Genomic DNA, 14,344 nt, shown 5'->3' with positions numbered 1-14,344 from the left:
GAAGGCTCGTCTGATGAACGAAGGTGCAGGCTCTTGGGAAGCTCCACTAGGAACTTTCTAGCTGCAAAGGCTTATAGGTCGGGGCCATTGGATGATTGTCTGACCTGTAATGCTCGAGGGTGTCTTCTTCAATGGTCATATTAGGATGTGCCTGAACTCATGCTCACTTGGGAGCTTGATAGCTGACTAAAATGCTTAAGACAATTTCTTGCAAAAAGAAGAATGTTTCATTGATAAGTCAGGTTTACAGAATGCATTGATTCAACTTTCTTATGATAAGCTTGGAGTTTGGCAAAGTTACACGACTAAGGTATGGGAATCCCATTTAGATGCTCCAAGTGATAGGTTCAAGGGCATAGACTCTAGATACATTGTGCAGCCCCTCCCAATTCGATGCAAGCTTGGCTTGTTCAGCTAGTTGGGCCACTTTTGTCCTTTTGAGCACTAGGTGTCTATGTTGAAAAAACTAAACTTTCACTCGAAAGTCATAGTATTGAGCTACTCATCATTAAGATGTGGCCATGCCATGCAGATCCGAGCTTGTTCCCTTGTTTCTTCAAAGGGTCTTGGTTGTCTCAAAGATCTTCCAAATTCATCTACTCATTGAGGAGTCTATTTGATGACAGGGTTAACCAATCTCCAAAAGGATTATCGCTTTGGTGTCGAAGGAGAGACTGAAGAATGTTTCTCTTGTTGGAATCTCGTGAGTAGTTTGGTAAGTCCGAAGGATGCTATGAAACTCATCCACCTAGAGCCCCTCCACTCGATCTAGCCTCATCTTTAGGCTTTGTAGGATGGTTTTGTTGGTAACCTCAGGCTCCTTATTAGCTTGGAGATGCTCGACTGAGGTGAGTTGGTGGTCTATATGCAAGTCGATGCAACACTACTAAAGCAGTATTGTCGAACTGCCTCCTCTTGTCGGTAATGATGGCCCGAGGAAGCCCGAAATAACATATGATAAATCTCCAAATAAACTCTTGAGAATTTTTCGTGGTGATTCAGGCTAACAGCTTGATCTTGACACACTTAGTGAAGTAGTTAATGGCCACCATAAAGAATTTTCTCTACTCGATTGTTTACAAAAATGATCCGAGGATATCGATCCCCTATAGATAAAAGGCTAAGGAGCGCTGATCGGTGTGAGAGGGGCTATTGGCTGCCACTAGATATTTGCATGTTGTTGTTAGTGGTCACATCTCCTCATGATGTCGACAACGTCCTTTTGGATGCTTGGCCAGTAGTAGCCTTATCGTAGTATCTTGTAAGCTAAGACCCTATGCCCTAGGTGGTTTTCATAGATTCCTTTGTGGACTTTCTGAAGTGCATATTCGGCTTTGGAAGGTCGGAGACATCGAAGGACAAGTAAGATAAATGACCTCTTGTAAAGCTTCCCCTCCAAAAGCATATAGCGTGTATATTGTTTGGTTCTTGAGCCTCCAAGCTTCCCTCCTATCTTCGAAAAGTTTTTTGTCCCGAAGATAGTCAACGAGGGGGTCGATCCAACTCAATTTGAAGCCTTTGTAGAATTGGGGTTAGTTCCTCCTCTATGCTAGGCTTGTCGAGCACCTCAAGACATTCTAAGGTGGCGAGTTTTGAGAGTAGGTCAACTCTGGCATTTTTTGGCCTAAGAATTTATAGGACTTCAAACTCCTCGAAGGCTGAGGAGATGCTCTTGACCTTTTGAAGGTACTTTGCTATTTTGGGGATTGTAGCTTCGAAGTCTCCTTTGGACCTATCTGATGATCATTTGGGAGATGGTGAGAGCTTTCAGACACCAAACTCCAAATTTTTAGATGAGCTTGAGACCAATGAGAAGACCCTCATACTCGGTTTTGTTGTTGGACACCTTAAAGCCAAAACACAAGGCATACCCCTCCACAACTCCACCCAAGATGGTAAAGATTAACCTAGCTTTGCTTCTATTCAGGTTGGAGGACCCCTAAACATGGATCATCCAGGAATGTTCTAGCTTATGCTCCTCTAGTATCGTGCTAACCTCCACATCGTTAGAAATTGTGCACTCCATAAAGAAGTCAGCTAGTGCTTGAGCTTTGATGGAAGAGATGTCAAACTCTCCATGTTCAACTGCCTATTTAGTTAACCTCTCCGACACATTCAGTTTCTGAAAGACTTGATTCAGTGGTTAGTCGGTCAGCATGGTGATGGAATTGGCCTGAAAGTAGGTGAGGTCTCCAAGCCAAGGTAATGATAGCATAGGCCACCTTTTCAAACTTAGGGTACCTTATCTTAACATCTTCGAGGACTCGGCTCATATAGTAGATCGGCCTCTAGGTTCCATCTTCTTCTTAAATGAGAACCAAGCTTAATGTCGAGGGGGAGATAGCCAAGTAAAGATAAAGCATTTCTCTGGGGCTCAACTTGGTAAGTAGTGGTGGCAAGCTAAGGTAGTCTCGAAGTAGGATGAATGTGGCTTGACGTTCTTCAGATTAGCAGAAGTTCTTGATTTGTCTTAGTGCTTTAAAGAGGGACAGACATCTCTCCACCAATATCGCCACAAATTTGTTCAGCGCCGTGACATGACTCGCATCCTTGGGGGAGTCATTTTCAGCATAGTATGGATCTTCTACGGGATGACCTCAATCTCGTGCCGTGTCACCATAAAGCCAAAGAATTTTTCTAGGAAAACCCCAAAGGTGCACTTGCTTGGGTTGAGCTTCATGCGATATTTTCTTAGAGTTCGGAAGGTCTCTCGAGATCAGTCATGTGGTGCTCGACCTACTTGCATTTGACTAGCATGTTGTCAATGCATACCTCCATGTTATGGCTAATCTAATCCTTAAAGATTTTGTTGAAGAAGCGCATGGTAGGTGGCTCCCACATTCTCAGATTGATAGGCATGACTCTATAACAGTAAGGCTTCTTATCAGTGAAGGACATATTTTCTTCATTCTTGGGCACCATCGAGATCTGATTTAGCCTGAGAATGCATCCATTAGCATCTGGTATCTCGACATGGCATCAACAAATTGGTTGATCCTCGGTAATAGGAAGCCATCCTTTAGACAGGTTTTGTTGAGGTTAGTGAAATTGGTGCACACTCGTTATTTTCCATTAGCCTTCTTCACTAAGATGATATTGGCCAGCCAGTCGAGGTAGTCGACTTCATGAATAAAGCCTATGCTAAGGTGCTTATCGACCTCTTTATCGATGGCCTGCTCTTTCTAGGGTGAAGCTCCTCTTCTTATGCTGAATAGGTCGATGTGTTGGGTCTAAGTTGAACCTGTCAATGATGACATCAGGGCTTATACCTAGCATGCCAAAGGTGAATCTAAGAAAGACATCGACATTAGCCCAAAAAAAATCTAGAAGTTGAGCTTTGGTTGCTTCGTCGAGGTGAGCCCCGACCTGCACCATCTTGCTTGGATCTGCTTCATTGAGGGGAATTGAAAGGAGTTTTTCGATCGGTTCCTCGCATTGTTGCTTCAGCTCATCTCAGGCATCAAAGCCTTCGACGAAAAGCAACTCCATTGGCTTCTTTTTTTAGAGTGTGGTAGCATAGAACTATCAAGCTAGCACTTGGTTGCCTCAGACTTATCCTATGCCTCTCTTGGTTAGAAACTTTATTAGTAGATGATAAGTAGAGACTATAACATACAGGGTGTTCGGGCCAGGCTGTTCCAAGATTACGTTATAGGTCGAGGGAATCTTGACAACCAAAAACTCGAGCATTACTATGGCCTGGTCGGTGCTTGCTCCATAGTAACTGGAAGGGTGATGATGCCTTCGACTGGGACCGGGTCTTTCGAGAATCTGATTAGAGAAGAGTTGATCTTTCTCAATCAATCAACCGACAAGTTTATTTTACAAGAAGCCTCATAAAACAAGACATCTTCTAAGCTTCCATTATTAACTAAAATTCTTTCTACATCAAAATTAGATATAGTAAGGAAAACTACAACAACATCATCATAAGGAGTTTGGATACCTTCCATATCAACGTCCAAGAAGGAGATGATCTCGTTTATCCTCTTCGACATCTGGGTCACTATCTAGGCTGCCTAGGCATATGATTTTCATGCAGATGAGCTCGTTATGCCAACTACTGATGCACCTAAGATGGTGTTGATGATCCCTACAATCAGTTGGTTGTCAATCTATAGCTCGAGAGCATGTTACTCCCGATAGGTGTCAGCTCGATCTTGCAAGTCATTGACATATGCACCGAGGTAGCCCTGCTGGATGAGGGCCTCAATTTTATTTCTTATCTAGATGCAATCCTTAGTGTGGTATCTGTAATCCTGGTGAAACTTGCAAAATTGGGTCATGTCCTTGTGGGCAACTGGTCTCATCTTTTGAAGCCGTTTTATGTAGCTTCGGTTTTTGATCTCCATGGGAATCTTCCCTCAGGAGGCATTGAGAGGTGTGTACCTTTCGAACCTCTGAGGAGGACTCCTCGATCAGCAAGAACTTTTCTTGTCCCTCCATAGCTTTTTGCTAGGCTCTTCTGGGTTCTCTCGAACCTACTTCTTCTTCTTCTTCTTCTTCTTCTTGCCAGTCTGCACTCAGTCGAACCCTGCCGAACTACCATGGCTTTCTCAGTATTGATGTACTTATCAGCTCGAGCCAAGTGCTCAGCATAATCTCTCAGCAACATCTTCTCCAGGGTAAGAGGAACCAAGGTGTCTTCAATGCATTCCTCATTGGACATGGTGACCGAATGGTTCATATCATGGATCTCTAGGGTGGTCGTGTTAAAGTAGCCGATGTAGTTCTGCAAGGACTCATCATCTCTCTGCATGATAGCAAAAGAAAGTCGGTTTCTTCACCTCTGGCTACTTATGAAATGGGCAGCGAATATTTGGTCGAACTGCTCAAATGAATGGATGGAGTTCAGCTGAAGCCCAGTGTAACACTACCAGGATGCTTTTTGAAGCGTGGTCGGAAAAGCTCTGCACAATATCGAGTTAATGGCCCCTAGAGCATCATGAGAGCTTTGAGCTCTCAAAGTGATCTAGGAGGTTAGTAGTCCCATCATAAATCTCGAGCTATGGCATCTTGCACTGAAGAGAAGTAGGTTTCTCCATGATCTTTATTGAGAATGAGGGTTCAGTGACGAACTCGACCTCATTCCTGAGCTCGACATGGTGTTGCTTCAAGGTTGCTGCTTCAAGGCTTCAAGTTAGCAGTCTATCTCCTCAAGTTCACAGTCGAGATCGACCTCTCTCCTAGAGTCCCTCTTAGATTGGTAGGGTGAGGAGTGGATAAACATTGATTTCTTCCAAGATGGTGAGCTTGAGGATCGGCACCTCCAGTCTTGTCCATACTCCATAAATGAGATGGCAGCTACGAGGGGCCTTCTTCGGGCTCCAAGAATAGGAGCGATGACTTTGCTAAGCCTGCCTGAGACTCCAAGGAGGGTTGTGGAGGTTCGGCTGCACCAAAACTCCACGGTCGCTCGGCTCACAAACCTATTGCTGCTATTGTTATTGGTATTGGTTGGCGATCGTCTACAGCAAGTTCTGGATAATTATAGTTAGCACCTGAATCTGTTGTACAAGTAGCTGAAACTTATTGGTAGTGACCTCCAGTATTGCTTGTGAATTCGGTGGAGGTGGAGCCCTCCAAGGGCCTATAGAGAGCCGTCAGATTCCATGGGGTGTTTGGCTAGGCAATCGAGGGTGTTTCCTGTGTCTTTTAGATTTCATGGCTATGAGTCGTTTGTCGTCTCGTGGAACCTCTGATAATGGGATCATGATCCTTTCTCTAGCGTCAATTTGTGGTCGTTGGGAATTGATTTAATGAAGGTGTTGAGTTGGCTGAATCGCTAGAGGGCTTGGCGATAGACTGTTCAGACCATAGAGGTTGGTAGAAGGTCAAGATGTGCCTCCAAGGTGGCGAGGTGGTGATCAATATGCTCGTGTGGTGATAGCTCCAATGCTAGTCGTTCCTGAAATGGTGTTGAGAAGAGGAGGCCAAGCTCAACCTTCACTTCGATGTCAGATTCGAGTTGAAACAACAAAGATGAAGAAGTTCTCTTATCGAAGAGTGTCTGGTAGGGGATCTTTTGATATCTAGGTTAGATAGGCTCTCAAGAAATAATGGAGGTATTTGTGGGAGCGGTAGAGTGATAGCATAAGGGTGTATGAGGGCTCGAAAACACTACTTGACGGTCCCCTAGTATTGGTTTGCATACATAAGGGTTAGTTTCTATCGCCGAAGGATTCGGGCATGCTGATTGGCCATCTTTGGTAACTCATCGCACATCCCCAAGTGTTGTCCAGCTATACATCTCAATAGGGGGTGAATTGGGCTTTTTAAAAACTTTAAGTAAAATGCTGCGGAATAAAACTTGATGAGTGTATGTGAGTTGCAATGAGTAATTAACAAAAGTAATTATGCAAGAGATCAAAGCAGATAATTTATGCACCATAAATATAGAAAATTTATAGTGGTTCCATGCTAAACTTATACCTACATCCACTCCCTAAGATATCTTTCTTAAAAAATTTTACTATAATCTTTTCAAGATTACAGTGTGATTGTTTTAGTCGAGCTGACAATCAAATCAGTTGATTTTTACTGACAATCAATCAAAACCACCACCAAGCATATTCCTAAGCTCATACAATCTAATTCAAAATTTGGATGGACCTTTCTCCAAATTTCAGTTCCTGAAACTTGTCACAACAAAGTATAGAGAATAACATGTAACACAATAAAATACAACTCCTTAAAGACAAATATAAAGAATAAATGGAGCTTTGAATTAGTTAGTTGGCCTTGATTGAACTTGAATGCACTTCATCAACTCTCTCAATTATAGAAAATATGATATTTTAGCTTTTAATGAATGCAGTTGAATATTTCTCATTTTAAAGCTTTTTTTCTTGGTTATTCAATTCATTCTGTTTTCTATTTTTTATCTTTCTTTTAGTGTTTTCTTATGTTTATACCATTTAAGAATGATTGGAAGACTCTCCTAGCCATTAGACAGATAGAAAGAACTACTGTGAGACAAAAACGGCCGTTCTGATTTACAAAAAAGCTAATTGTTATGGTTGTCAGGCATAGAGGGGTCGACTCGACATTTTTAGGGGCCGACTCATGATCTTCGAGAGTCGACTCGTAATTTTTAAAGATTGACTCAAACTAGCTATTGTTTTTCATGCACTCTATCTTTCTCCTGCAACCATTGTGGCGTTAACTTTTTTGGTTTATAAGGGTTGACTCATTATCTTCATAGGTCGGCTCTCCAATAGATTGAATTTTATTACTCTTTTATCTATGGTCATTCAAGGGTCGACTCATTTGCTTCTAGCATTGACTCTTGTCTGTTTAGAGTCGTTTCGTATTCTTCATAGGTCAACTCGCCAATATAGTGAATTTTACAGCTCTCTGTTTTTTCTTTATAGCCATTTACGGGTCGACTTATTTGCTTCTAGGGTCGACTCTTATTTGATTGCAGTCGACTCATGTTCTTCATCGGTCGACTCGCCATAATAATGAATTTTACAGCTTTTGTCTATCTTTTGAGACTATTTTAGGGTCGATTCATGATCTACAGGAGTCGATTCGTGAATGTGTATCAATTTATATTAATGTGCCAGGGTCAACTCATTGTAATCTAAGGGTTGACTCTTGAGATGGCCCCAAGTCGGAATTTTTTGTATTTGCATGTGAGCATTCAAGGGTTGCTTCAAAATTTTTTTGGAGTCGAGTTTTTTTGCGTAGAGCTTTGAATAATTAATCTTCATTTTAGAGTTTCCGAAGGCCTTCTTCTTGGCTTTCTATAATATTCAAGTTTACTCAAGGCAACTGATTAGTAAACTTTTTACTCAAATATTTTTACATCATCAAAATCAAACCTTTTGGGTTAACAGCAAGGTCACACATGTATGTTTCACTTACACATCATGCTCCATGAATCTTGCCCGTGCAATTGAGGAAACCGCTATTGTGACCGAGATGTCGCCAATGGAGAAAATTTTTTGAAATTTGAAGGATTCTCTGCACATCTCTGGGTTGGCCATATGGAGGGCTTTTTGACTTGTTGATTGGGGGCTTCGTAGCGAGCTTTGATTGGTCGATCTGCCGTGTGAGATAACGCCCCTTTTGGAAGGGACCAGAGCAGGGATCGCAGACGCGATCCACTCCGTCTTCTCCGGGTGTAGAGGCACCATGGGCATCCAGCAGTTGCACCGCGGTTGATTCGCGTCCAACCCACGGCCGCACGAGCGGCTGCTGATTTTGCCCAACCCCCGCGATTCCTACGGTGGAGAACCATTGAAAATTTGAGCTATAAAACCCCCTTTCCTCCTTACAAGATCACCTCCGAGCCCTCCTCCGTCTCCTCCTCTTCCTCTCCTCCCTTCTTCTCCTCCCTCTGCTCTTGCTTCCCAAGTGGCCGACGTGCTGCCTCGGCCAACCACCATCACCACCCGAGCTGTATTCCCCTATTTTTCAATCTATTTTGGTTGTCGGAAAGCCCCACTGCCATCGCCGCCGCTTGACCACCGAACTGAGCCACCCGCGGCCGAGATCTAGCACCTTCGTCAACCGTCAGTAAGCCCTCTTTTTGCTCTTTGTTCCGTTGCCAAATAAGCTTTGAGATTTCCCTAGTTTCAGCCCCATAAACCGAGACCATTCTCAGTTGTTTTTCAACCTCGGCCACCACAATGTCCGTCGGCCGCCACTGCGGCCGGCTGGTCGTCGACCAGGGGATGGCCTCCGGCCACCCAGGCCAGCAACCCCGTCGGCCCCTTCCTTCTCCCGTTTCCCTTTTTCCCCTGTTCGGGGGGGGGGGGTTGGGGCAGAAGAAGGTTCATCGTGGTCCGAACTAGGCCAAGCATGGGCCCGGTGCATTGTGGGCCCAATAGGGCCCAGTTCAGCCTAGTTGGGCCCTATTTGGGTCGTACCCTTTGTGGGCCCAACTTGGGCCCAGTTCAGATCCAAAATCCGAATTTGTTTGGCCAATAAAATGGAATTTGTAGTAAAGCCCTTGATAGTACATTATTTCACAAAAAGGATCTTCTGTAATTTATGTTTGATCCCTATAAGAAAGATTTATTACATAAAGATCCTCAAATATATTTGTTTGGTCCCTTTACTCAAGTTTTATTACGGAACAGTACACCGTAATTAGGTATTGGTCCCTACAATAAATTTTATTGCATAAATAATCCATTTAGAGGCCAACTTTGGGGGTCCTATTGGGCCGGGTCTATGCGAATCCATTGGGCTGTGTCGAATGTGGGCCTTATCGGGCCATGCCCATTATGGGCCAACTTTGGGCCCTACTGGGCCGTATCCAATAATATTATATTTGGTTTTGCTTAGCTCTCGAATTAACAAAGAAATTAATTAAATTTAAACAAGTGAACCTGATCTGCCTACTTTAAGTAGGAGTTAAGCGAGAAGAAGTAAGTAATCTAATGCTTCAAAGTGCATTTTCTAAATTATTTGGTAAAATAATTATTAGTGGTTTAAATTTTGAGATATGTTTTGTACTTAGTAAAATGGGTCAGGCATGTTAAATTTTATTTGAAAATTTGGTTATATGCTCTGAAATCCATAAAATGACTGGATAACTTATTAAATCTATTTTTATATGTATATATTCTCAACATGGCTATGATCTGTTCTGGCCCCGTCAATAGAGATTATTCGTTAGCTCCGTTGATTTGTACCTATGAGAAACTAGTTTCGACACGGTACCACCTGTAATTAGAATAATGATGTTTGGACACCGTACCACCGGTAATTAGACTAGTAATATTTGGACACCGTACCACCGGTGGTTAATAATAGTAGTGTTTGGCACTTTGTGCAACCCATGCCACTAGGCTACGTGGCCATAGCCTATTTATGTTGGAAGCCTGATATCAGAGTTTTTGTAAAATAATTATAAGTTTTGAAAAAAAATATGTTTATTTGTAATTTAATTTCCAGTCATTATTTTGTATTTTGATTAATTATCTGATATGCTTTGACCCCACTCTGGGGTATTATATTGCTTACTAGGCTAGTGTAGCTCATTATCTTATTTTCTCTATTTTTCAGATCCAGAGGCATGATCACATGGGATTGGGGAGTGTGTTAGATTTGGAAGACTTTGCTTAATTATTGAAATTTTAGTTAGACTAGTTTGGACATTTGAATTATGTTGACATTTGCTATTTTGAATCTTTGTAAGACTGCTTTAAATAACTTAAATAATTACGTCAATTTTAAGCATCTGTAATTGCTTTGATATGTTCCGGTGCTTTGCACGCTTGTGCGGTCCGCCGTGCGGGCGTGCGGCGTCTGCCACCCTCCGGGCTCAGGGCGTGATATTCCATATCGACTGTGGTCAGTTGTAAGATCAAGTTAATTTATTTTCTTCATCTTAGTGTACAAATACATTTGCCCCTGCTCAATAGGGTGGTCTTTGTATTTTAACCTCTAGAAGAGTACATGAGGGGCAAATAATTGCATGCCCTCACAAGATAATTCTTTGCTTTTTATATGAAAATAATTACAACTCTATTACACTTGATATTCCTCTATGAGATGCTTCTTAGGATTACCCCCAATTCACCTTCCATGTTCTCATGCTTTCTTGATCCCAGCACCTATTGAATTGATTATTTTTTTACAATTCTATATTTGATGTTGTTTACAATAAGTCTTCATATTACCCCCAACCAAGGGCTTCTCCTCTCTCTCTCCCTCTCTCTCTCTTCATCCTCTCGTAACGAAATAAATAGGGATTGAAATCAGAATAAAGGGTCGAGTTGTGTCCAAACTGGCATTTTCCATCTATTGTCCCCGTCTTCGAACTAATCGGATCTCAAAGGTAAAGTAGCTCATTAGATAGTGGAGCATGCAGTAGAACATCTAATGTTCTTTTGCACGAAGGTATGTACTACTGCCACCAAGGTGGTAGCCTAGTGGTACTGGATGGGGATTCTAACCTCATGGTCCCAAGTTCGAGTCGCTGCGGCGACGATTAAAATGTGGCTTCGGCCACTGCTTGGACATGAGGTATAGGACCGCTCTTGGACCGCTAGTAGCTGGGGTGGTGCCAGGTGTGACGTACTCACACTTGGGACTCAAGCCAGAGCCCAGAGGGGTAGCTGAGTCGGGCCCATGGGTGGGGAAGGCATGAGTAAAACCGATCGGGGTGCCCAACACACGGCCATTTCTGCCCGCATCGAACATTCTCTTGGCGGGGTGGGGGCCTAGTGGGGGCTGCTACGCGGGGGTGGGCTTGTCCCTTCCTCCCCCCTACCCCTTTTTTTCAGCAAAAAAAAAAAAAGGTATGTACTACTCGTGTACTTTGGCATAAGTCGCTAACAAGTTGTTCTTTCACTTATAATCAAAGTTTATTCCATCCATCTTTCAATATTTTATATAGGTTGTTTAATTAATATAGATATTAAAACCAATGTCTCAAAATAGTAATTAATTTCAGTTTTAATATATCATCAAAGATATCAATAGTTTGACCCCAATATATACCAATCAAGTTATTAATTTCTTTTTATTTTTATATAATTTGCAAAATACCTTCCATCTCAATCGAGGACTCAACATGAACCTAGATCTTGCTTCACTTTGATATTGGCCATCGACTAAGATGACTAATATCTTAGCATTCAAAGACCTCGCTATTAAGTTACAAAAAATTGATAAAACAAAGTGTTAACATTAAAAATTAAATGATTAAAATTAACTTATACTGTATAAACAAAAATCTTGAAATCATGTATAAGATTCGGGTACAACTTCTTGGTGACTGCATGTTTGGATGCCCATCTCTTTGCTTCCTTCCCTACTGGTTACATAAGTTGGGACAACAAGTTGCATTCCTAGGGGCACTGCACATTAGTTAGCGTGGCTCCAATTGCTAGCAGTCCTGGGAACCCCCAAATCCAATATGTGGGCCAAAGGGCTAACATACATAGAGTAGAGAACGGTGCACACAACAGAAAATACACATAAGATTCGGGGCATTGTTGTGTTTAGCTAGATGATGAACCCCATCATAATATTGAGGTTATGTTTGGAAAAGGAATAAGTTAACTTAGACTCTTAGAGTAAATAGGTTTATTTTTATTTCTCTTTATACTCTAATAAAATTACTCACCTTACGTGATAGAGTGATTTATTAGCAGGTTGACTTATTCATATGCAGAAAAAAAGAATAGGAAATAGGTGGCCTGCATTAACAGGTAGGGAAATTGAACTTTCTAGGGGCTATATAGAAAATAAATTACTGTTAAAATAAATTATGATAGAAGGAGAAAATTGCATGGGATAAAAGCTAAGCATAGACAACTTGTAACAACCCAGGATCTCACCCAAAATGGCTAGCCGGAAGTTATTATTTGGGTTCCTTGATCCTGTATAAGTACCCAAATAATAACTTCCGGCTAGCCATTTTTGGTGAGATCCTGGGTTGTTACAAATGGTATCAGAGCGGACCCGGCCCATAACCTATGTGGACTAGGGGACACTACAGCACGGATCCATTGGGGCTGACCACGGATCAATCTGGTATTTGTGATTTGATTTGAATAGATATAAACCCTTAGCCTAACGAGGACGTCAGGGCTTGAATGGGGGGAGTATGTGAGGACCCGTGCGGGCGTGTGTTTAGTCCCACATCGGTTATTCACTGGGTAGATCTTGGGTACTTATACAGGATCAAGGAACCCAAATAATACCTTCCGGCTAGCCACTTTGGGTGAGGTCCTGGGTTGTTACAAATGCTGTCACGCCCCGAACCCGAGGCGCAGCAGACGCCGCACGCCCGCACGGCGAGCCGCACAGGCGTGCAAGGCAGCAGATCATATCGAAGCAAATACAGATGTTCAAAACTTATTTGAGGATAATCACAGACGCTTAAAATTGACATAAATAATTGAAGTCATTCAAAAGCAGTCTTACAAAATTTCAGAATAGCATATGCCAACATAATTCAAATGTCCAAGCTAATCTAGCTAAAATGTCGATAACTGATGGAATCATCGGAACATCTAACGCACTCCCCAATCCCGTGCGATCAAGCCTCTGGATCTGAAAAATAGAGAAAATAAAATAATGAGCTACACTAGCCCAGTAAGCAACAAAATACCCCAAAGTGGGGTCAGAGCATATCAGATCAAAATACAGGATAATGTTTGGAATAAAAGATAAATAACTTTGTTTTACTATTTTCAAAACTTATTATCATTTTTCCAAAAACTGATACCAGAATCTCAACATGATAGGCTACGGCCACGTAACCCAATGGCATGGGTTGCACAGAGTGCCAGAAATTACTATTGTTAGTCACCGGTGGAAACGGTGTCCAGAAACCACTATTCTAATCACCGGTGGCGCGGTGTCGAAACCGGTTTCTCACAGATTACAAGTCAACAGGTCCAACGTATAATCTCCATTGGCGGGGCCAGAACAGAACATAACAGATCATAGCCATGCTGAGAATGCATATATATAAAAATAGATTTCATAAACTGTACAATCATATTTTACGGATTTCAGAGCATATAACATGATTTTCAAATAAAATTTAACATGCCAGACCCATTTTACTAAATACAAAACATATTTCAAAATTTAATCCAGTAATAATTATTTTACCAAATAATTTAGAAAAATGCACTTTGAGGCATTAAGTTACTTACCTCTTCTCGCTTAATTCCTACTTCAGGCAAGCGGATCAGGTTCACCTGTTAACATTTAATTAATTTCTTTGTAAATTTCAGAGCTAAGCAAAACCAAAAATAATACTATTGAGTTTCGGGTTCGGGTTTCGGGTTCCGAGTTCCAGGTTCTGAGTTTCGGGTCGGGTTTCAGATTTTCGGATTTTGGTTTCGGGTTCGAGTTCGAGTTCGGGTTCGGGTTCAGGTTAAAGCTGGGCCCAAGTTGGGCCCACCGTAAACTAGGCCCAAGTTAGGCCCACTGTGAAATGGGCCCAATCTTGGCCCAGTTCGGCCCACAACGGGCCATCTTCCTTCCCAATCTCCCCACGGACAGGGGAGATGGGAAAATAAGGGAGGAAGGAGGGCCGGCCTAGGTGGCCGGACAGTGGCCCGGCCGGCGGCTCGCGGGGGAAGCGGCCGTCGGTAGGGCGGTCGTGGCCGGCAGCAGAGTGCCACAGCGGCTCGGCCGTGAAGGGAGGATCCGAGGATGACCTCGGTTTAGGGCTTAAACAGAAAAAAAAATCATGAAATATAGGGCAAGAGAAGGCTTACCGGCGGTCGACGGAGGCGGCGGGAGGAAGATCTCGGCCGCGGCTGTTCGATCCGGCGGTCAAGCGGCGGCGGCGCTCGAAACGGAGAGGATAGATCTCGAAACAGGAGATGGTCGCGAGGGGGATCCGGACGACGCTCGATCG

This window comes from Phoenix dactylifera, chromosome 2 (genome assembly GCF_051530095.1).
Source record: "Phoenix dactylifera cultivar Ajwa chromosome 2, Ajwa_hap1_PhDact_Kaust_v1.1, whole genome shotgun sequence".
Classification (NCBI taxonomy): domain Eukaryota; kingdom Viridiplantae; phylum Streptophyta; class Magnoliopsida; order Arecales; family Arecaceae; genus Phoenix; species Phoenix dactylifera.
The sequence above is the reverse complement of the archived record's forward strand: the minus strand, read 5'-3'. Positions refer to the sequence as shown.